Source organism: Crocodylus siamensis, chromosome 1 (assembly GCF_052110815.1).
Source record: "Crocodylus siamensis isolate JL-2025a chromosome 1, ASM5211081v1, whole genome shotgun sequence".
NCBI lineage: Eukaryota > Metazoa > Chordata > Crocodylia > Crocodylidae > Crocodylus > Crocodylus siamensis.
Window position 1 is genome coordinate 372,391,665 of NC_143395.1, and position 21,634 is coordinate 372,413,298.

Below are 21,634 nucleotides of genomic sequence, written 5' to 3' on the forward strand. Positions count from 1 at the left end.
AAAAGCAGCGTTTTCTCCAGTGCTGGGAACCCCCCCTACTGCTGGGGAGCTCCTATGAGGCCTCCTCCACCCCTACAGCCTTGCCTGGTCCTCCAGTCTTAAATCACAACCAAAACAGAAAATACAAAGCCCCTGGCTATAACGTAAATTCCAAGCCAACCTGGCTAACCTTCCTTCATATCCCTGTCAGGGTCTTCTCCACCCCGTATCATCATGCCAACACTGCTCAAGCCATCCAGCTTCCTTACTAGGCCCATGGAGCTCTGCTCGCCCTGCTTGTTCCAGCAGAGCTCCTGCTTCTTAGGCTGCCAGAGGGGAACTGACTCTGGCCTTGGCCTTACTGTTTATAAAGGCCAGGCCCTGCCCCCTTCTGCTCAGCTGACCCAACTGGTTGTCCTAGCAAGCCACACCTGCACTGCCGTGGTGAGTGGCAGCTGACTCCATATTCCTGTTGCCAGTAGCAGGCACCCTAGTGCCCTGCTACGTCAGGATAGTTAAATCTAAAAATGGCTGACCCAATCTGAGTTAAGTGTACCTCTGAGGTAGTCTAACTTAGTTCTGGTGAGACTGATCTAATTGAACTTCTTTACAGTTCTCAACACAGCCCTGGGGCTGTACTTTCCCTACCTGCCCACCTAGCACTGGCAGCCCCCCAGCCTCACCCTCCACCCCAGGCTCTCATGGCCTGGTCTGCCTATCTTTTTGGGGGAAGCTAAGAAAGAGGGTGCAGCCAGCCTAGACAGCCCCACCACCACAGACCAGCCCCCCAAGCCCACCAAACCCTCCATCCTGTAAGCCACTCATGGTGTGGCATTCACCAGTGCTGGGAGCCAAGGAAGTAGCTTCGGGTGGGGGAAGGGCCAGGAGGGATGGAGGCATCTTGGTTCACTGGGGGTTGTTTGTCATAGAACCATAGGGATAGAAGGGACCCTAAAGGATCATCAGGTCCAGCCCCCTGCATGAGCACAAAAAGACAACCAGCAGGTGACCATCCAATCTTCTCTTGAAGACCTCTAGGGTAGATGATTGCACCACCTCTGGGGGGAGCTTGTTCCATAGTCTGGACACCCTAGTTGTAAAGAAGTTTTTCCTAATGTTCAGCCTGAAAATATCTTCCAGGAGTTTGTGGCCACTGTTTCTAGTTTTCCCCCTGGGTGCCCAGGTGAACAGTTGTTCATCGAGTCCTTGATATATACCTCTGATATAGTGGTAAGCCTTCTCAGCCTTCTTTTCTTTAGGCTAAATAGTCAGAGATCCCTCAGCCTCTTCTCATATGGCTTGCCATGCAAGTCCCTAATAATGCAGATGGCCCTTCTCTGGACCCAATTACTTTGGCTAACTCTTGCAGCACTCTTCATAGATTTCATAGATGTTAGGGCTGGAAGGGACCTTGGAAGATCACTGAGTCCAGCCCCCTGCCTGAGGGGCAGAAAGTCAGCTGGGGTCATAGGATCCCAGCAAGATAAGCATCCAATTTTCTCTTGAAGTTGTTCAATGTAGGTGCTTGAACCACCTCCAATGGCAGGCTGTTCCAGACCTTGGGGACTCAGACAGTAAAGAGGCCTCAAATGCCTCTACACGAATGCTCGAAGTATGGGGAAGAAGCAGGAGGAACTCGCCCTCCTCCTAGCTGTCACCAGCCCTGACATAGTAGGGATCACAGAAACGTGGTGGGACTCATCGCATGACTGGGCGGTGAGTGTCAAGGGCTATAGGCTATACAGGAGGGACAGGATAGGAAGGAAAGGTGGAGGAGTAGCACTCTACATCAAGGAGGAACATACTTCCTCGTTAATTAGCAAGGGGGTAGAGGGGGGGCACTCTGAGGTGCTCTGGGTTAGAGTAAAAGGCAGTCCAGGGGAGAGAGACTTAACGGTGGGAGTCTACTATAGACCTCCCAACCAGGGAGAAGAGCTCGACCAGGAATTCTTAGGTCAGCTCACAGAGGCAGTGAGGGCTAAGGATGTGGTCACCTTGGGGGACCTGAACTTCCCAGACATCTGCTGGGAGGAGCAGTCAGCCAAGTCTGATCGCTCACGTCGGTTCTTAGCCAGAGTGCAGGACCTCCATCTAACCCAGGAGGTGCACAGTCCCACCAGGGGAGACGCCTTGTTGGACCTGGTGCTGGCCACGGGTGATGACCTGGTGAGGGGGCTGCGGGTGATGGGCCACCTGGGAGACAGTGATCATCGCTTGCTGGAATTCACCATCCAGCGTAAGGTGGCAAAGGGCTGCAGCAAGGCAACAGCCCTAGACTTTAGGAGGGCTGACTTCAACAAGCTAAGGAGGATCGTTGGGGAAGCGCTGAGGACCCAGAGGGGAAGGGAATCAGATGTCGAAGGTGAGTGGTTGCTCCTTAAGGAGACGATCCTCCATGCCCAAAGGGAGGTAATCCCAACAAGGGTCAAAGGGAGCAGGAGGGCACATAAACCCCCATGGCTCACTAAGAGCATCCGGGAATGTCTCCTTGCTAAAAGGGAGGCATATACCCAATGGAGAGATGGGGTCATCACCAAGAAGGACTATGTTACAGTCGCCCGAGGATGTAGGGGGGCAGTCAGGAGGGCCAAGGCAGAGATGGAGATAGGACTAGCTTCCCGGATTAAGGACAATAAGAAGTCCTTCTTCAAATACATAGGGGGTAAAAAGAGGGTCCCGGGTAATGTGGGGCCCCTGCAGGACACGATGGGCAACTTAGTCATCACACCAGATGATAAAGTTAACATATTTAACGATTTCTTTGCCTCTGTCTTCCTAAGTAGGGACCAGTTCAGCCACCTCCCTGCTGGGCCCCCCTCGGGCCCCGGGAGAGACACGCCTGGGCCAGGGGTTAGCGAGGAGTTAGTTAGGGTACTTCTGGAGAGGCTGGACGTGTTCAAGTCCGCTGGTCCGGACGATCTTCACCCTAGGGTTCTACAGGAACTGGCCGAGGTCATTGCGGGACCCCGGCGCGGCTCTATGAGCGCTCGTGGTGCTCTGGCGAGGTGCCGGAGGACTGGAAGAGGGCCAATGTGGTCCCTATCTTCAAAAAGGGAAAAAAAGAGGACCCGGGAAATTACAGGCCAGTTAGTCTTACCTCAATCCCGGGTAAGCTCTTTGAAAAAATTATCCTGGCACACATCCAGGAGGGCCTTGCGGGGGAATGCATGCTTAGGGGCAACCAACATGGGTTCATCAGTGGCAGGTCTTGTCAGACCAACCTGGTGGCCTTTTACGATCAGGTCACCAAATCATTAGACGCAGGGGTTGCTGTGGATGTAGTCTTTCTGGACTTCCGGAAGGCTTTCGACACTGTCTCTCACCCTGTCCTCATCAAAAAGCTGGGAGACTGTGGTGTCGATGCCCACACGGTCAAATGGGTCGCCAACTGGTTGGAGGGCCGCACCCAGAGGGTGGTAGTGGATGGGTTCTTCTCGACCTGGAAGGACGTGGGCAGTGGGGTTCCGCAGGGCTCGGTCCTCGGGCCCGCACTGTTCAACATCTTCATCAGTGACTTGGATGAGGGGGTAGAAAGCACCCTGTTCAAGTTTGCTGATGACACTAAGATGTGGGGGGATGTGGGTGCACTAGAAGGGTGCAATAGGCTACAAGCTGACCTTGACAGGTTGCAACGGTGGGCGGATGAGAATAGGATGGGGTTTAACACTGATAAGTGCAAGGTGTTGCACATGGGGAGGAAGAACCGGCACCACACTTACAGGTTGGGGAACTCCCCTCTTGCCAGCACGGAGACGGAAAAGGATCTTGGAGTCGTCATTGACTCCACGATGAACATGGGCCGGCAGTGTGGGGAGGCAGTCAAGAAGGCCAACCGTACCCTGTCATGCATCCACAGATGCATCTCGAGCAGGTCCAGGGAGGTGATCCTCCCCCTCTATGCGGCACTGGTCAGGCCGCAGCTGGAGTACTGCGTCCAGTTCTGGGCGCCACACTTCAAGAGGGACGTGGACGATATGGAAAGAGTTCAGAGGAGGGCCACTCGTATGATCAAGGGTCAGCAGGGCAGGCCTTATGAGGAGAGGCTACGGGACCTGAACCTGTTTAGCCTCCACAAGAGAAGGTTAAGGGGGGACCTTGTGGCCTGCTACAAACTGGTCAGGGGGGATCAGCAGGTATTGGGGGAGTCCCTGTTCCCCCGTGCGCTGCCAGGAGTGACCAGGAATAACGGTCACAAGCTGGCGGAGGGTAAGTTTAGATTAGATATTAGGAGGCGCTACTTCACAGTCAGGGCGGCTAGGGCCTGGAACCAGCTTCCAGGGGAAGTGGTGCAGGCTCCTAGCCTGGGGATTTTTAAAAGGAAGTTAGATGAGCACCTTGCCGGGGTCATCTGACCCTGGTGCTCTTTCCTGCCAAGGCAGGGGGTCGGACTAGATGATCTACCTAGGTCCCTTCCGACTCTAGCTACTATGAAACTATGAAACTATAAGAAATTCTTCCTTATATCCAGCCTGAAAGGGTCTTGCAGTAGTTTATGACCATTCGACCTCGTCATCCCTTGGGGCGCTCTGGTGAACAAATGTTCCCCCAGATACTGGCGGTCACCCCTGATAAACTTATAGGTGGCCATCAGATCACCCCTGAGCCTGCGCTTTTCCAGGCTAAAGAGCCCCATAGCTCTCAGCCTATCATCATAAGGTCTTTTTTCCTGACCTCTGATCATGTGCGTGGCTCTTCTCTGGACTCTCTCATGCTTCTCCACATCCTTTTTGAACTGTGGGGCCCAAATTTGAGTGGAGTTAATACAGTCCTACTGATTTATATATGTCTAATTTCTTTAATAGATTGTACACCAGTTGTATGGCAATGGTGGGAATGGTGTCAATCCCGCCCTGCTAGTTTTGTGCCTTACCTGACATGTTGTTCCCCTTGGTCTTGTGAAAGACCAAGGCAAAGTAGTCATTTAGCAGTTCTGTTTTTTCCTGAGTCGTAGTGACCAGGTATCCTGAGGCATTGAGCAGCAGCCCCACACTCCCATTAGTTTTCCTTTTACTCCCTATGTAGATAAAGAATGGGTTCTTGTTGGCCTTGATTCTTGTAGCTAGTTTTAGTTCAGTTTCTGCTATAGCTTGCCTAATCTGTTTCTACAAGTGTGGGCCATTGTCAAGAAGTCTTCTTTAGAGGCTGTCCCAAGCTTCCATTGTTTGTACACCTCTTACTTTTTCTGTAGGAGGGCTGCGACTTCCCTGCTTAGCCAAGAGGGCTTTTTGACCCTTCTGCTACTTTTTCTTCATAACAGGATGGATTTTCTCTGAGCCTTAAGGATTGTATCCTTAAGGAATGACCATTCTTCTCATGCTCCCTTTACCTGTGGTCCTTGGTCTCTCAGGGCATTCTCTACTATCCAGGTCATTGATGAAGATGTTGAAAAGCACTGGTTCAAGTACTGAATCCTGGGGGATTCCACTGGCTACCTTCCACCAGGTCGACACAGATTGTCTATTAGTACTTTCTGGGTCCGACCTCACAGCTAGTTTCAGCCTTTTGGGGGAAGCTAGGAAAGATGGTGCAGCCAACCAAAATAGACAGCTCCTCTCCTGCAGGCCTGCCCCTCCTGACTCCTTTGACTCAAAGATATAACATTTTGATCCCTGATCCTCCTGGTTATAGGTGTCCATCACAGAGCTTTTGAGGAGGAATTTTTCCTCTTCAAGGAGATAAAGTGAACTTGAAGTCACATGCAGAATATCAGGCAGCCCTTCTTAACAAAAATGTTTTGTGGCCAATAGCCATGCTGCAGAAGGAAATCAAGTCTACCTGTCTATAAGTGCATATCCAAAAGGGGTGCAGTGGCACATTCATACCTCTCTTTTAGACCATGGCATGGAAGCAGCAGCTGAGGACTTTTTTTAAGTCCATATATCAGGCAAAAATTTCCCCTTTCTTATCCTCCATACTGAGCAGCAGGTCCCCTCCTCTGTCCTCCCATTCCTCCCCCCACCACTGGTGTTCACAGCTGCTCTGGGGATAGGAGAGCTCCAGAGGCACTCCTGCCCCTCTTCAGCCAGGCTGTGCTGAGAGCCCAGCTAAGCTTAGGACAGTGACATGTTCTCTGCCAGCCTGGGGAACAGGAAGAGGAAGGAGAACCCGCTTGCCACTGCTGCTGTTGCAGTCCCTGGCTGAACCCAGCTGGAATAGGACAGGAGCAGCTCTGGAACTTCCTCCACCCTTGAGAAGCCAGAGACTGTGGTAACAGCTGTTGAGGGGAGAGGAAGGGAGATGGGAGACCAGCCACTGAGCATGGAGAAGAGATGGGGTGCCAAAAGTGGTGTGGCAGGGGGGTTCTTACCTGTGTTTCAGAGACTTTTAAATAGTCCCCTAGTGCTGCTCCCATCACCTGATTTGCTTATCCTTCTTGGGGGAAACTAGGAGAGAGGGTGCAGCTGACCCCATGGCACTGTTGCTGCTCCCAGACCCCTCTTTACAAATTCCTGGATCCACTTCAACCTCTCTCTGCTCATAAAAAGCAATGCTGGAAACAGAGTCTTTGAGATGCAATGTCTAGTAATTCCCTAACAAATAACTAGAGCTGTTCTGTTTCAAGACTCCCAGTCTCTTCTTCTCCTGCCCTTCTTTCTCCACCTTGTTGCTGGGTGTGTCCTTTTCAAACAGGTCTCTGCACTAAGCTTCTCCAAAGTACCCCTTTGACACCAGAACATCAAGGAATCTCCAGGTGCTTGGATCTGAATCTGTATGTGTGGCAACACTCACAAATTGGCTCTTTGTTTGATTGACGGTCCTTTTCCCCTTAGCTGTGCACTGAGGCAGAGCCTCCCAGGTCTGCTTCAAAACACCATTAATATAGTCTTTCCCAGTATATAAGCTAGTCAGGGAAACTGAAACATACATAATTGTAACATAACCAGAAATATTACATAGAATACCATAGTGTTTCACAGGGCAACAAGGAGTGTGACTAAACTGTGGTGGCAAAGGTCTCAATTAGGTCCAAGGCAGTAAGCCTTGCCCAGCAGCCTTACTTTAGGTAGGCAAGTGAGGCACCATTCCCAGGCACCATCTTAGTGGAAGCACCAGAATTGTGGGCCCCCTGGGAAGTTTGCACACACAGCAGCAACAGTAGCTCTATGCCACTGCCCTTGCAGCAGCAGCTGGGTGCATAGGCAGACAGCATAGCAGCAACAATCAGCAACTTTTCTTAGTCCCCAGAACAGATAAGTTCTTCCCCACAACTCCTATTGTGCTCAGCATCACCTCCCTTCCCGCCCCCCCCCAAACTCCCCCACCCCACTTGCCCCCTGGCTCTCCAGCAGGGTTTGTTCTCTGTGGCACCACGCTTAAGTTTTGGATTTTTTGCGTGTTCAAGAAGTGCTTAGATACTTGCACCCAGAATGCTTCATTTTTGAAGTTAGGCAGAAGGTAGGGTGCTAGGCTCTGATGAAGTAGGTTATTGCCTATAAAAACCCATGCCTTGCTGAGCCAGTTAGTCTCTGTGAGTACCTGTACACCTGTAGCAAGTCTGTTCTGACACACTGTAGGACGAGATTCAATTAACCGAGTCTGCTGGAGCATGGTAATTACTGCACTCCAGCAGACACCAGTGTCACCTGTATCAGTGAAAACTGGTGATGGGGGCACTTTAACTAAAGCTTATTCGATGAGCTTTTTCAGCTTTTTCACCTATATGTGGCACTATAGGTGCTTTAATTATAGTGTCTCTTGGAGCTGCTCTAACAAAAGCACTCCCCCATGTGTATATATACCCTGAGGTACAACCATGCCCTACCTTCTGCCTGACCTCAGACTAACACAGCTAACCACGGTTTGTGAAGTTGATACATACAGAGTTGGAATAGGTGGCTGAGGCTTATTGCCTCAGCAGTGATACTTTTAACTTTGCCACCATGGTGTAACCACCATATTATGAGTATGTCTACCCATAATCTTTAAGAAATGTTAATAAGCAGGGAATTAAAGCTACTTTATTGCTTAACTGCCCTCTTATGGCACTATTTGAAACAGAAATTCTTCAGAAAACAAAAGAAATGTAGATGCTGGATCTGCTTCTTATTATATGCATATTCATTGATTGCCATTTACTACAGCCTTCCAAAGTTTTGTTTGCAACCTTAATTTTACAGGATGTTCTCAACAGGAAATTGGAGTCATTTTCATATTAGTAATCGAGGTAATGCACCTGGGGCTGTCCACAGCCTTTTTAAAAGGTATATTATGTCTGCCATGTTCTTCTCATCTACCAAACTGATTATCTTTGTCAAAGAAGGAAATATGTTGGTTAGGCAAGACTTGTTTCTAATAAACCCATATTGGCTGCTAGTAATCACTCCTTCCTCCTCCAGATGCAATCTCTTTTTTCTTTTTTTTTAAACTCACTCTAGAAGCTTCTCAAGTATTGAAATTAGGCTGACTGATCTCTAATTCCTCTTACTTACAAAGGTCTTTTATAGAAAATGGGTGCAGCTGTGGGGATGTTCTGAAGGATCTGTTTACAATCAATTTCTATTAATAGCAGGCATATGAAAATTGTTTATGTACCAGAAGTTTTGTTATAAGGCAAAATTTACCCTTGTGCACTGGATCAGCACAGGGCTTAAGAAAAACCTAAGTCCCATTTCAGCCCTTAAAATATGGCCTATCTGGTATATACCCTCAACACAACGGTTTAGTTCATTATGGGAAATTAGTCAATATATTAAGATTAGAAAACATAGGGTGGGATTCTATTACCCTTGATGCATCTATCTGACAGTGTTCTAGGTGCTAATGTGGCCTTTTTGACACTTACACTGTTTACTTTGCAGTGTGGATGCATAAATGTACACACGTGCATTGTACATGCTCAGTAGTCCACACCCTGGTTGGAGAGCTACACAGCTACATGAACATGACCTGTGTACAATATATGTGCAAGTCATGAAATTGTAACTGGACAAAATCCCATGACTAATGAGAATTGGACTTGAGAGGAAGCAGAGAGAAGTTCTCCCAATAGACAGATGGTTAAAATATTTGGCCAGGAAGTAGGAGAACTGGTACAGGTCTAGAGTTCTTGCCTGGACCCTTGTTCCCAATGTTGGAAAAAAATTCCATGCTCTCCATCCAATGATCAGTAAATGCAAGGTACAGTGACTCATTTTCCAAAAGAAGGACTGGAATTGAAACTGTACAGTACCCAGCCTATGTCATGATACTATGAAGCCAGAGTAACAGGTTCAAATCCCTTCAGGGGAGGGGGACTAGAGCCTAGATTCTTTATATCTTCCAAGAATTTGTGTATTTTAAAAGGCAGATTAAGAATTCTGGAGGCCTGGGTCCCAAAGGTGATTGCCCTGACTACAACCCTCTATAAAAGACTGCCAGTATGAACTATGTAAACAAATATGAAAAAGGCACAAATATGAGAATACACTGCATTTATTGTGTTTCAAATGACTGGCTTCTTAATGTGCATTAAGAAATAAAATTCTTATAATTATAAACTTGGGAGCCCAATACACTTCTAATCCCATTATCTGGCGGGAGAGGAGGATCGAGGTAGTAAATGAAAGACTGCGGCACTGTTGTCATCGGGAAGGCTTTGGCTTCCATGACCACAGTCCACTCTTTAGTGAGAGAGGAAGTGAGCTGCTGGGAAGGAATGGCCTCCACCTCTCTCCACTGGGGAGGAGGCTCTTCTAAGCCACACGGGCTGACCTGTTCCACCGGGCATTAAACTAAGCCCACCGGGGGATGAGGGGACTACCACCACTGCTGGCCTGCTGAGCAACCCTTGCAAAGCCAGTAAGCCAAGGCACTAAAGGGAGCCCACCCCTGCCCCAGACCTGGAGTAAACTGTAGGCAAGGTGAGGGCCCCCATAGGGACACTTGTGTGCCTGTACGCAAATACCAGGAGCTTGGGGAATAAACAGGAGGAACTTGTCCTCCTGCTTAACACAATAACTATGATGTCATAGGGATAACAGAGACCTGGTGGGACTCCTCACATGCCTGGGCCACAAGTATAGATGGCTATACCCTGTACAGGAGGGATTGAGTGGACAAAAGGGGCAGGAGTGTAGCTCTCTATGTCAAAGAAAGCTACGCATGCCTGCAAGCTGTCATTGGCACCCAGGGTGGATGACTGGAGACCCTCTGGATCAAAATCCATGGGGAACATGGCACAGGAGACACGGTGATGGGAGTCTACTACAGACCTCCTACCCAGGATCAAGAGCTTCACCAGGAGTTCTCCAGGGAATTGGCTGAGGCTGCACAGTCCCGGTGCATGGTTATCATGGGAGACTTCAACTATGTAGACATCTCAAGGAATGAGTCCTCAGCCAAATCCAAGTGATCGCGAAGCTTTCTCTCATGCATGGATGAGCTCTATCTGATGCAGGAAGTCTACGGGCCAATGAGAGGTAAAGTGCTGCTCAACCTGGTTCTGGCAACTGGGGACAACCTAATCAGCAACGTAATAATCAAAAGGAAGCTGGGTGACCATGACTGTAAGCTAATCACCTTCACCATCCGCCATAAAGCTGGCAAGTCAGTCAGAAATACAGAAGTCCTTGACTTCAGGAAAGCTGACTTGGACAAGCTCAGGAGCCTTGTCAGTGAGGCCCTAAAGGGCCACAACCTAAAGAGGAGGGGAGTTCAGGATGAGTGATTGCTCCTCAAAGGAGCAATCCTGCATGCACAAGCAAAGTCTACCTGTCTTGGAGGAAAGGCAGCAAAAGGGCACAGCAGCCCCCTTGGCTCTGCAGGGAACTAGCAGACCTCCTGTGTCTAAAAAGGATGGATGATAGGATCCACCTCCAAGGAGGAATATTGTGCACTGGTCGGAACCTGCAGAGAGAAAACCAGGAAAGCCAAGGCTGCAATCGAATTCCAGTTGGCTACAAGTATCAAGTATCAACTGGCTACAAGTATCAAGTATCTTTTTTAGATATGTGGGGAGCCAGAGGAAAAGCAAGAGCAACATTGGACCCCTGATGGGACAACTGACAACTGATGCCCAGGAAAAAGCCAACTGGCTAAATGGGTACTTTGTGCCACTCTTTCACCAGTCCCATGCGATGCCCCTGCCCATTACGGGACAGGGAGGCCAGGGGGAGGGAGATTCCTTACCCTCCATCAATGCTGACCTTGTGAAGGAACACCTTGAGACGCTGGATAACTTCAAGTCAGCTGGCCCTGACAGTTTACACCCCAGGGTTCCCAAGTGTCTGGCAAGCATCGTTGTTCAGCCCCTGGATCTTCAAGAACTTCTGGCACTCTGGTGAAGTGCCCGAAGATTGGAAGAAGGCCAATGAGGTGCCTATCTTAAAGAAATGGAGAAAAGTGGATTCATCAAACTACAGACCCATCAGCCTGACCTCTATCCCGAGGAAGGTCTTAGAAAAGATTATCAAAGAGGCCATTCTTAACTGACTGGCCAATGGCAACATCCTGAGGGATAGCCAACATGGGCGTGTTGTGGGTAGGTCTTGCTTGACCAATCTTATTTCCTTTTATGACCAGGTAACCTATCAGCTAGACAAGGGGGGAAGAGATTGATGTCATATATCTTGATTTAAAAAAAGCTTTCAATCTGGTATCCCATGATCACCTCCTGGCAAAACTGGCTGACTGTGGCCTTGGCCTCACCACGATCCGCTGGCTGGGGAATTGGCTCTCTGGTAGGACCCAAGGGGTGGTGGTTGATGGAAGTCAATCGTCGTGGTACACTGTGACCAATGGGGTCCCTCTAGGCTCTGTCCTTGGGCCTATACTATTCAATATCTTCATTAATCATGTGGACATTGGTGTCAGAAGCGGATTGGCCAAGTTCATCGATGACACCAAACTCTGGGGTAAAGCATCCACACCTGAGGACAGAAAGGTGATACAGGCTGACTTTGACAGGCTCAGAAAATGGGCGGCCGAGAACCTGATGGTGTTTAACACCAAAAAATTCAAGGTTCTCCACCTTGGGAAGAAAAGCCTGCAGCTTCCTTATAGGCTCGGCAGTGCTACGCTGCCTAGTACTACAAACAAAAGGGACTTGGGGGGTCATGATTGACCACAAGATCAACATGAGCCTTCCATGTGATGCTGCAGCTATTAAAGCAAGCAAAACACTGGCTTGCATCCATAGATGCTTCTCAAGCAAATCCCCTTGGTGAGGCTGCAGCTGGAGTACTGCATCCAGTTTTGGGCTCCACAATTCAAAAAGGATGTGGAGAAGCTTGAGAGAGTGCAGAGGAGAGCCACGCGCATGATCAGAGGTCATGAAAACAGACCATATGAAGAAAGGCTGAAAGCCATACAAAACCGCAGGCTCAGAGGTGATCCGGTGGCCACCTATAAGTTTATCAGATCCTGCTCACCAGGATCTGGGGAATGTCTGTTCACCAGAGTGCCCCAAGATCTAATGGTCATAAACTCCTTCAGGATCATTTCAGGCTGGACATATAGAAAAACTTCTTTACTGTCTGAGCCCCCAAGGTTTGGAATAGGTTGCCGCCTGAGGTGGTTCAAGCACCTACTTTGAATGCCTTCAAGAGGCATTTGGATGTTTATCTTGCTGGGATCCCACAATCCCTGGTGACTTCCTGCCTCTGGGTCAGGGGGCTGGACTCTATCTTCCAAGGTCCCTTCCAGCCCTAATGTCTATGAATCTATGAATCCCTTCCAATAGGGGCTGCAAACAGCTTCTCCCCTTCCCAGTAGCACTGGCAGTGATGTGAGCTGCTCTTTGTCTACTCCACTCTCAGCACTGACAGTTGAAGGAAGGCCAGAGCTTCCCTGAATAGCTTCCCCTTCTTCTCCTGCCCTTCTGTCTGTGGCATCCCATGCAGTTTGGGAAATATCCTGTACTTTCGCCATTCAGCCTCAGATTCACTCACCATGGTAGCAAGGTTGGTCAGGTACCGAGGCCTTTGCTGTCCCAGAGCATCCTGAGAAAAAAAGAGGCTTGTACCTTCCATGAATGTTACAGCCTCTTCAAAGAAACCTAAATTAAAAATGCAATTGTGAGGAAGAAGAACTGTATTATGCTGAAATAATATTATCTTCTATGTCTTATGTAAGCCGTCTTTTTCATGAAAACTGAGGTCTTCCCAGAAGTAGGTTTCATAAGCACAAATCATCTTGGTGTGACCCTTATTAAAAGGAACGTTGATTATCTACCATCTTGTATAAGCAGATATCAGTGAATACTGAGGAAGTCCTGGTTAATGTCACTTCTCCTAATTTGATAAGCATGTGATAGTGACTCTCTGCAGGCGGCGTAAACAGAAATAGAGAATACAATGCACTCCTTTCAACTGAGAAGTTTTAAAAACTAGACTTTGGAATTTAGTTACGGAAAAGAAAAAAACCAGGAAACACCACATGAAGATAAAAAAGAAAGAAAACAGTTGGGGAAGAGATCCAAATAATTCCAAGAGCTCAACTTTTTCTACAGGAGATACAACCTGGAAACTCACGAATTCAGGGATGCAAATTGTAGTTCTGAGATAATTATTCCCAAAAAATGGCTTTTAAAATTCATTGTAATGGGTTTGTCCCCTGGTAGTTTGCCCAGCGAACTCTGATCCAAACACAGGTCTAGATTCTTAGTTTATTTTTGATAGTGTATGCCACTATTTTAGGCACAAATTCACCATATGTTTTACTCAATTTCAGAGAGTAGCCTAACATGATTCTTTTTCTGGGATTACTAGTGGGCACAAATAATACCATCTATTCTTCTAGCTGTACAACATTTGTCACCATAGTATCATAGTACTATAGTGCTTAGGGTCGGAAGGGACCTAAACATATCATCAGGTCTGACCTCCTGCCTCAGGCAGAAACAAGTGCTTGAGTCATAACACCCCAGCCAAATATCTATCCAGCCTCCTCTTGAAGACCCCCAAGGTAAGAGAGAGCACTACCTCCCTTGGGAGTTCATTCCAGAGCCTGACAGCCCTAACCATGAAGTAATGCCTCCTGATGTCCAGCCTGAACCTTCTTTCTAACAATTTGTGGCCCTTATTCCCAGTAACCCCCGGTGGTGCCTGGGGGAGCAGAGTCTCACCCAGTTTCCACTGGCCCTCCCAGATCCTCTCTCAGTCTTCTCTTGTGGAGCCTGAATAGATTCAGACCCTTTAGTCTCTCTTCATAGGGCCTGACCTGCTGCCCCTTAGCCATGCGAGTGGCCCTCCTCTGAACCCTATCAATGCTGGCCACATCCCTCTTGAAGTGTGGCGCCAGGAACTGAACGCAGTACTCCAACTGAGGCCTGACCAATGCCGCATAGAGGGGAAGGATCACCTCCCTGGACCTGCTTGTGATGCATCTGTAGACGCACAACAAAGTGTGGTTAGCTTTACTGACCGCTTCCTTGCATTGGTGGCTTATGTTCATCCTGGAGTCAACAGTGACTCCAAGATCCCTTTCTGCCTCTGTGTTGACAAGAAGGGTGTTCCCCAGCCTACAGGTGTGTTGCTGGCTCCTTCTCCACAGAAGCAGTACCCTTCACTTGTCTGTGCTGAATTCCATCCTATTTTCATTTGCCTACCAGTTTGTTTCCAAGTTCTCAAATACCCATTTTCTAAGATATCCTGACAAATATAGACAGGGATGATACTGCTTTGTGCATGGGTTTGGGCCAGATGACCTCCTTGTCATCTAACTCTACTTTTCTCAAATCACCAAGACAACTCTGAGCTCTGAGCAGAAGAGGGCCTGTATAACTACATCAGATACTGTGGTCATCTGATGATCTTTGGTAGCAGAAGGCCATCGGAAATGGAGCTTGTAGTTTTCTGTAATGGGGCTCTTCTAATCCCATTGTAAAGATGCACAGGGAAACTGCCATTGCAGTCTAAGTAAAAGGCTTTTTAAAATCTTACAATTTTAAAGCTACTTGTGGCTCTTCTCCTTTGAACTATAAAAAGGTATAGATCCTGGAAGAGTGGTCAGATCAGTGTGGGCAGCTGAAGAATTTCAGGCTGGGCTTGGCCTGGCTGGATCATGCTGGGCAGCTCCTAGTAAGAGGGAAGGAACTTGCTCTGCAGAGATTGGGGTGGTAAGACTTAGAGAATGCATACATGATGACTACAGTCTGAAGTGAGAAGTGGTCCTAGTATTGTGCAGAGCAGTGAGATCAACATGGTCTGGTGGGCATTCCTGGTGAGGCTACAGGCACTGATATCACCAACTAGTGGAGTGCGTGAGGTCACGCAGTGAGTCTTAGAAGAGAAGAAAGAAGGGGTGGGGGGGATGAGATCCATTTGGTCTACAAATTTAAAAAGACCAAAAAGATAATACTACTTCAAATATGAAATACAAGTAGAGGAGTTACCTGTTGTTAAACAAAATGGCAACATGCTTCTTCCAGTACTACACTTACCTCATTTTACTTCATTCTCTTGATGGGTGAAACACATCCCTGTGCAGAGAGCAATTGCAGAACTCAACACCATGAGTTCTGTCACTGAAAGCTAAGGAAAGTCTTTCAAATAGTAAAAGAAGACTGAAAGAAGACCAAAATCTCTGCTGCTACAGCCACAACCTATGGCCATGGGCTTGAATTTCTGCCTTTTAACCTGATCTAAACTGATCATAAAAAAAATGCCACAAAATACGTTTCTCTTTCCTTGGAGCAGCATATTACTGCAGCTAAGGTTAAGAGGAGTTGAATATACAATGCATTAAAAGACAATATGTCTCAGCGTTTCACAGGAAGCTAGCAGTCATTAGATAATTCTGGAATTAGTAGGACTGGATCTTACAATGCATTTTTTCCTCCCTCAGCTGCTGTGAGGACTTGGAAAACACATAGATTATTGGTCTCCTGTAACAAACAGAAGGATCAGACATCAGCTTCTTTGGTTAACCAAAACACTCCAATTAGATTACAGAAATCATGTGTGTAAAAGTTGTCTGAGGGAACATATTGTTCTCTCTCATTTATGTGACTCAGAGGACAGATTGTCATGTGCAAGCATTACTTTTAATTTTAAAGTTGCTCAGTCTGGAGTACTGAACCTATCCAGAAAACCAGGCAGAATTCCATGTTTAGGGACCAACACATTGTTTTCTTCATGGAGTGTCTGATTTAGATCTAGGAATCAGTATTTGGTATTCAGTAGGGGGGCATAGCAGAGCAGTTAAGGGGTACTGCTGCTGTTCCTGTGTTGTAAGCCTTGTACTTTATGTGGCAGAAGGCAACCTCTGTTTCTCCCCAAAAACTCTGCTCTGACAATTTGGTTGGTATAGGCCCTGCAGAGGGCCTTACCCTATCTCTTTAGGTAACCTGAGCTGACTAAACTCCTGAGGGGGGGTGGAAACCTGCTCCTTCTGGCCACGTGACTGGCATCACATACTTGGGGTGAGGGGCTTGGGTCCCCTGGTGTGTTAGAGACTGCCAGTCTGCCCAGCAACCAGTGATGCATTTCAAATTGGTTGGCTGACAGCCAACAGGTGCTGGCCTCCATTGGACCAGGTAAATGAGTTCATAAGGGCTATATAAGTTAAGGACTGCCCAGGAGGAAGGGGCAGCAGCCACGAGGAAAACTCAGAGGGAGAAGAGCTGGACCATCTGAAACTTGCTCTCACTCTCAAAATTCATGATCAAGGAACTGCCTGCCTCCAGAGGGAATCTCCACCTGCCTCTGGATGATAATTGTGAGTAAGCTACCTGAGATCTAACTAGATATATAGCTTGCAGTAACTCAATGTGTTATCAAAAGCTACTCCAGCCACCTTGTTTGCTCTATGAGATTTCTCTGATACTACTCAACTCTGTACCCTATTCCAACCCTAATCCTTGTAACCAATAAAGTTCTCCTTTGTACCTAGCATGGGAGACTGATTGGGAGTGAGTCTAGATTATGCCTTGGGGTCCCCTTGTTCAGCTGACTAAGGGAGGCCACTACTGGTGCTTCTGACTGAAGGAAGCATCCCAAGTCCTTGAAGTGTGTCAAGTACCCTTAAGGCCGACTAGGCCTGTGTTTTTACCAAGGGACACCATGCCAGAATCGAGCCTGTCCCAGGACTGTGACATCTCTATCCCCAGGCTAGTGGATGTGCTCCAGGAAGGGGGTCGCCCAGATGTGAAGCACCCCTAGGAGGCACTCAGAGACTGGAAGGTGGTCAGGCGCAGTGAGGTGGGTGGCTCAGCACAGAAGCACCCCCTGCTGGCCCGTCACACCTTACACCAAACCTAACCCTAGTTGGCCAACCTATAAAAGATTACCTGGTCATTTGTGCTGAGGAATAAATGGTGGATAGACATGCTGATCCTATTTCTTTTCATTCCCCAGGCTACAGAATTTGGGATACCTTCATCATAATAGCCTGATGGGCCACTTATGGCCATACAAACCTTTGACTGTGCCCTGGTGTTCACCAGAACTTTAAAAAATAAATGGTAGTGATTATTGTCAATGCTTGCTTCTAGCCTCAGCCTCACAGTACTGGGCAGCCACACTCCCATTTGTGGAAAGGGATTCACACTGCACCAAATCCTGAAGTCCTTAGTCCATGCCATGCTTAGTCCAATACTTACTCTGTCAACATTTCCCTTGAGGAGTGTTGGAAATTCTTTTAACAAAACTTGACCTACACACCTGAGGCTGAGAGACCACAACAGCTGCCATCTCTGAGCCCTGGAGGTTTCACACATATGAGGTTGGGAGACCATGACAGCTGTGATCTTCCAGCTCTGGGTTTCATGCACCTGTGAGGCTGGCAGATCATGGCAGCCATGGGGCTGCATAGGGTGCCCCCATGGCTAGGAGCCTTTCAGCTGAGGGGACTCCAAGCTGTGGGAGCTTGTTTCTTGTTGGTGTAAGGGGAGCCCAAGATGTGCTCCCCTTGCACTGGCAATAAGGTGTGATGGGATCTGATGCATGATTCCACAATCAAACCTCCTGCCATGCATGTGTTGCAGTAGGAAGCACAATTGTGTGGATCACACATTACAATTGTACCTTACCCGCATGTGTAGAGGGGCCCTAAAACAGACAGCTTTCTCACCAGATGGAGTTGGAAAACAGCACTATTCATCACCATCAGCACCTGCAGGGCTCCTGCCCTGCTCCTGCCAATGGCTGTGGGAGTGGCTGCATAGGGTGCATCACCCAGGACTGTGAGAAACACCCAGGGGATGGGAAGGGAATCTCAGCAATTATCTCAATTCAGAGATGATTTTTAACATGGCCCACTGATGAGTCTTGAGATGACTTCATCAAGATGCAGTAAAAGATTCGGAAGCACCCCAAGACTGTGGACTTGAGTTACAAAGGGAGTCTTAACCTCATTGAGGATAGGTATCCCCATCTCCAATAAGTCATGAGGTCTGACAACAATCAACACCTATCTTGTCTGGATTCAGGTTCCACTGGTTCACTTGCATCAAGTCACCAACTGCAGTCAGGTACAGGGTAAAGATTCAGATTGCAGTGCCTGGGCAAAAGATAAGAAGAAACAGGGTATCATCAAAATGCCAATGGTCCTTCACTCCAAAGTTCTATTCAATCTCACCAAGTGGCCTCAGATGCATATTGAGGATGGAGCCATGGGAGACCTCGCAGGAAAAGTCACAATTGGAAAACAAGTATGTACTTGCCCGTCATCACGTTCTCAGTCCTCCCTGTTAGGAAAGTGATCCTATGAATGTCCTCCAGGTCATATAAATACATTATCAACACCTGATGGTCAACTATATCAAAGGCCACTGAAAGGTCTCATAAGATCAACAGGGTACACTTCCCCCTGTCAATATCCAGGCAAAGATCAACTAACAACTTCTACATGGCAGGTAGATCAGTTACAACAATTCCTTTTTTGGCTTAAAAACTTTCTACGCCCTTTCTCCAGATCAGGAATGTCATTTTATTGTTTCTATGTTTTGTATTCCTGGTTATTTTTTAACAGGTCCAACTTGTTATGCTTAATCTCCAGTGAAGTGAAACTTTGGAATTCTTATTACCTAGATTGATTCAGCATGGGAGATTTCATCAATTACACCCAGAATCTTTCATTCTGCATGAAGCATTTATGTCTCATCTTGTGAGCCATAAAACTATTATTAACCAACTCATAAGGATATAGATAACATTAATGCAATGGTCTGTGAATATTCTATGATTCCATAACCTTTGTCACAGTCACTTACACTAGATTTATTATACTCATGTCACTCTAGTTAATATTGCAATATGTCACTAAAACTGAAAACAGAAATAGTTGCAGCAGTTTTTCATGGATTCAAGACATAATATGCAACAGAACTGATTTCTTTCTCAGGGGTATGTATTGTTTATACAGATTAATTATCTGTATTTCAGTATAGCCCCAAATTTGATTCAGCTTAATTATTGCTAGCAGTATTAATGTTTATAACCAGTTAAAGAATCTAATAACTGCTGGTCTTTTTAATCAGTGCACCAGCACTGCACTGGTATATGTTCAATGAAGCAAATATTTACACTGATATATGGAAAGTCTGGAAAGTAATTTACATTTATAAAATTTCTCTTTTAAAAGTAATTTCCTTAATGTGTGGGTTCAGTCTTAAGATGGCCATACATCATGAATAAGTATCAAAAAATAAAAATATACTATTTAAGGTCTTGATCTCAGTAGAAATGGCTTCATTTGAAAAGAAACACAGAGCAAAATAAATAGCCTACCTCCGAGAAACATAGTCAGTCATAATCTTAGAAAAGCAAATGTTTGTGTGCCAGAAACTGTAAAATTTAATATCAGTTCCATTATTTCCTCTACTTTTTGTCAATGAACTTCCAGGAAACAAAACAAACCAAGAAAGATGAAGTCTGGCAACCAGGAGGTAGAAAAGAAAGGGTTTTCATTTCTACAGAAAATTTGAAAAAAATATTTGGGAAAAGCATGTTTCATAATTCACTTCAGACATTGAATCAGTATAATAATTCATCATACATCATTTTTAATCAAACATCAATTTCTGTTTATATGGAAAATACTCTGACAGATATAATTCACTTTTAATATGTCCTTTGGCCTCAGCATTTAGCCAGTATTTGGGGTCTTGCAAAATTGTTTCTGTTAGGAAGAGAAACTGAGCATACACGTCTGGTATTTCTTTGGAATTATCCTGTGTGTTTACAAAGAACGTGTTTGAAGCCCTGAAAACACAAAATTCCATTTCTCTCAATACAGAAAGATTAAACAGCAGAAGCCATTTCTTTGCTCACAGTTTCCAGCCGGCCATTCCAGGCAGCACACTGCTCACAAGAAACCCTGTTTTGTAGACTCATATTCAGGCTGCTTCTTTGTTTTCCAGTCTATTTTACATATATTCAGAGAGCAGCAGCCAGGTCAATGCTTTGGTCCATATGTGGACGATCAATAAGGAAAGAACCTCTCCTATTCTTCTTTAGTTGGAATGTTGAGCAATGGGGTAAAAGGGGAAACTCAAGGTTGGATGTAGAGAGGGGTGCAGTGTCACAGTTGCACCCCTCTTCCATAGTGAAGGTCACATGACACCAACATCATTTCCCCATGCCTGTGGTATTGAAGGCACAAATGGAGCCCAAGGCTAGAGTGGGCCACCTGCAGGGGACCAAGAAGGAAGCAGGTGAGGAAGGGGGGACCCACTCTCTGCTGCTGCTGTCTCTAGCTGACCCATGGGTTGGGGAAGCCTCAGGACAGCTCCTGCCCTACTCCTGCCAATGGCTGTGGGGAGTGGCTGCATAGGGTGCATCACCCAGGACTGTGAGGAACACCCAGGAGATAGGCAGGGAATCTCAGCAATTATCTCAATTCAAAGATGATTTTTAATGGCCCACTGATGAGTCCTGAGATGATTTAGGACTTTAATCCTTAAGCCACAGTTTCATCTACAGAAATTGTAGTCTTTCCATAGGCTGGAGGCTGTGATTCCACTCTTTTCCTTCCTCCACTCTCTGTTCTCTTCTTCGAAAGCAAGACACTTGACCTAGAAGTGGGGTGCTGCTTGGTTGAGGTTGTGATGCCACTGGCTAGCAGCCAGATCCTCCCAGCTCAATGTCAGCCTCCGTTTTCTTGAGGTATACCTTCAGTGTGTCCTTGTAGCATTTCCTTTAACCACCATGAAATCTCAGGCTGCAGCTAATCTGGGCACCTATGAATATTCCATTTGAGTATTCATAGAAAGTGACTGTGATATGATGATAAATGACTTTAAATTCATTGTATTTTTCCTGAATATTCCTGAATATTATGAATATCAGTTCTAGTACTGTTGCTGAAGATAGAAAACACTGTATTCTGAACATAGAAGAAGATGGTCTCAGAGTCACCCAGTATTCTCAAAAACAATTGTATCTGTCCTCTTATGCAACATAATGGCAAAAAATGAATGACTGACAGATCTCTGACCATCTCTGAGGCATAAATAACTTCCATTTCTTCTATAGAAATCACTTATTTTATTTTGTATGTAACATTTCAGTCTTCTAGAGACTTTGCTGAACATGCCAACACAGCAATGTGCAATGCACACCTATATGAATCTAAACCAGGCACATGTGCCTCTTACCATCAGCTTAGCATTGATGTATACATGTTCCTGCTGCATAGCCATCCACACTGCTGATCCTGGTATATGTATCTGGAGCCATGACTTTGCAGAAACATGGCTCAGATTTCCTAACACTCAACTGAGTGGAGCCTTTTTAGA